Below are 3952 nucleotides of genomic sequence, written 5' to 3' on the forward strand. Positions count from 1 at the left end.
AAGAATCATCATACTTAATTAGGAGAATCAATAACACTATCTGGATTTTGAGTTCCTAAAGAAGCCAATCATTCTGAATTTCAAAGGATAAAGTGAGATGCCAAAACTGTTCGGAGGCAAAAAGCTACTAGTCCCGCTCATCTAATTTGGAGCTAAGTTTCATTGATAATTTGGAGTCTATAGTATATTCTCTTCTTTTTATCTTATTTGATTTTCAGTTGCTTGAGGACAAGCAACAATTTAAGTTTGGTGTTGTGATGAGCGGATAATTTGTACCCTTTTTGGCATTGTTTTTAGTATGTTTTTAGTATGATCTAGTTAGTTTTTAGTATATTTTTATTAGTTTTTAGTTAAAATTCACTTTTCTGGACTTTACTATGAGTTTGTGTGTTTTTCTGTGATTTCAGGTATTTTCTGGCTGAAATTGAGGGACCTGAGCAAAAATCTGATTCAGAGACTGAAAAGGACTGCAGATGCTGTTGGATTCTGACCTCCCTGCACTCGAAGTGGATTTTCTGGAGCTACAGAAGCCCAATTGGCGCGCTCTCAACGGCGTTGGAAAGTAGACATCCTGGACTTTCCAGCAATATATGATAGTCCATACTTTGCCCAAGATTTGATAGCCCAAACCGGCGTTCAAAGTCACCCTCAGAAATTCCAGCGTTAAACGCCGGAACTGGCACCTAAATGGGAGTTAAACGCCCAAACTGGCATAAAAGCTGGCGTTTAACTCCAAGAAGAGTCTCTACACGAAAATGCTTCATTGTTCAGCCCAAGCACACACCAAGTGGGCCCGGAAGTGGATTTTTATGTCATTTACTCATCTCTGTACACCCTAGGCTACTAGTTTTCTATAAGTAGGACCTTTTACTATTGTATTTTCATCTTTGGGCATCTAGTTCTTAGATCAGATCTTGGTTCTTCTGGTTCCCTCTCTGGGGCCGAAACCAATGATCACTTTTGTTCTTATGTATTTTCAACGGTGGAGTTTCTACACACCATAGATTAAGGTGTGGAGCTCTGCTGTACCTCGAGTATTAATGCAATTACTATTGTTCTTCTATTCAATTCCGCTTGTTCTTTGTCCAAGATATTCATTTGCACCCAAGAACATGATGAATGTGATGATTATGTGACACTCATCATCATTCTCACGTATGAACAAAGTGACTGACAACCACTCTTGTTCTACAAGCAAACGAGGCTCTAATGTTTATCTCTTGGATTCTTTAACCGGAATCTTCGTGGTATAGGCGAGAACTGATGGCAGCATTCAAGAGAATCCGGAAGGTCTAACCTTGTCTGTGGTATTCTGAGTAGGATTCAATGATTGAATGACTGTGACGTGCTTCAAACTCCTAGCAGGCGGGGCGTTAGTGACAGAAGCAAAAGAATCACTGGATTCTATTCCGGCCTGACCGAGAACCGACAGCTGATTAGCCATATGCTGTGACAGAGCATAGGAACATTTTCACTGAGAGGATGGGAGGTAGCCACTGACAACGGTGAAACCCTACATAAGCTTGCCATGGAAAGGAGTAAGAAGGATTGGATGAAGACAGTAGGAAAGCAGAGAGACGGAAGGGAAGGCATCTTCATACGCTTATCTGAAGTTCCTACCAATGAATTACATAAGTACCTCTATCTTTATCTTTATGCTTTATTCGTATACCACTATACCCATTTGAGTCTGCCTGACTAAGATTTACAAGGTGACCATAGCTTGCTTCATACCAGCAATCTCCGTGGGATCGACCCTTACTCGCGTAAGGTTTATTACTTGGACGACCCAGTGCACTTGCTGGTTAGTTGTGCAAAGTTGTGTAGTGATCACAATTTCGCGCACCAATGGACATTAAAGCAATCAGATCATTGGTCAAGCTATAACTTGAATTCTCACCATTTTTAATAGCAGTCGAAGGTAATGTACTGATTTCATCATTTTCATCAGTGAAAGTGTTATTGATGCTTCCACATTTCTACAAATACGGGGAAAGGTCATGCTTCTTGTAGCATGTATCAACAATGTGTCATGTTCTGCCACAAAAGGAGCAATGCTTTGTGCTATGAGATCTGCCTGGACTTCTTTCTCTACCATTCACACCCCATCTAACTCTGCCTCTGGTGGAATTGTGACCAGAATTAGCAGCGTCTAAGATTGTGAATCTGGAGTGTCAACTAAAGGACTGAGCTAGCGTTCTTATTGGATTAGCATTGCAAACACAGTATCCATGTCAGGAATGGGTTTTAATAGCATAATTTGGGTTTTGGCAGTCACAAATTGATCATTGAGGCCACACAGAAATTTTGCAATGTAGTCTTCATTGCGGTATAATCATATTGCTTCCAAATTATAGATACACTTGCTAGTACAGGTAATACTCATAGGAATCGACCTGAAGTTATCAATTTCTTCCCAAATCCCTTTCATCTTGGTAAAATAGGAAATGATTGAAAGATCACCTTTTTTTGCACTATACAACTTTTCATACAACTCTGAGACATGATACAGATCTCCCTGATAATAGTGTTTCTTTAAATCATTCAACAGATCTGAAGCCACATTTCTCCAGATGACACTCTGAAGAATATTGTGTGAGAGAGATAAATGTAGCCAAGAGAGGACAACGTCCCCAAGCCGCATACATTGGATCGGTAACCTCCAATCGAGGGAGAGAGCTTTCAATGAAGGAAATTTTGTTCTTGGACTCAAGTACTAACGAAATCGAGCAGGACCAATTAATGTAATTTTGAGAATTGAGGGGAAGAGAAATTAAGGGATTACCAGAACTTTCAGTTGGATGAAAAAAGTATGGACTGTTTTGATCAATAGGAGGATGCACCGTTTCTGAATTTTTGCGGTTCTGGAGTTGAGTGAGTTGAAGAAGAAGCGTGTTGATATCGACATTAAAAGCTACAGTGGAGCTGACGTCACTGTGAGTGGGATCCATTGAAGAGATTCGGTGTAAAGTAGGGCGTGATTGATGAAGTTACCGAAAAAGCTTAATCCAGATCTTCTTCTTTAAAACTTACTGATCGTGGTTGAGATTCAGTCACAAGAAAAAAAGGAAGTGTCGATGAAAAAATTGCAACTCTCATCAGAAGGAAAGAAAAAAGAAGAAAGAAATTCTAAGACACGATTTTCTAACTCGCTGATTAGAATACTGTTATCAAAATCCTAAAGTCATTAATCTCTACTGTGTGAGTTTGGAAAAGATGTTGGATCTGGACGTAGACGACGAAAATTAGAATGTGAAAAATGTTCGGGGTAGATGATATCATGTGAAAATGAAAGTTAGAAAAGGATTGTAAAGTTTGATTGATAGAAAAAAATGGAATAGAGAGTAGAGAGAAAAAATTCTAAAATCTATTTGGTAGAGAAAAAAAGTGATATAAGTAAAATGACGAGTTAATATAATCAGTTAACAAATCCTATTTTATATACCAATTTACAAAATAAATATTTTAGACTAATTAAATATGCTAACTAATAACTAACTATTAATCACATATGTTAATTAAGTTAAGTATACCAATCTACTATAATTAATACATTCAGGTAACAATAATAAGTTTAGAAATAATGCCAAAAAATAAAAAGAGGGAAAATAAGTGAATGAATGAATGCGTTACCATTGACAAAATCATTCTAGGGGAATTGTTCTCCAAATATTTGCCTTTTATAATGGGCAACACATTTTAAATGTGTTTAGACCTACCTCTACTCAAATGCTTTATAATAAGTTAATAAGTCCCAAATAAATTTAAAGAAAGTTTAGAGATGATTATTTTTATTAAATTTTGGCCCGCATTTAATTATTAAAAAAATTTGAATAATCTTATACTATTAGATATAATCTCACATCATTAAAAATATTATTGATAACTAATTAATAATTACAAATCACATAATCTACTAATCCCTAACACTCCTGGTAAATTTATTAACTGA

The sequence above is a fragment of the Arachis stenosperma genome, chromosome 9, assembly GCF_014773155.1.
Source record: "Arachis stenosperma cultivar V10309 chromosome 9, arast.V10309.gnm1.PFL2, whole genome shotgun sequence".
Lineage (NCBI taxonomy): Eukaryota > Viridiplantae > Streptophyta > Magnoliopsida > Fabales > Fabaceae > Arachis > Arachis stenosperma.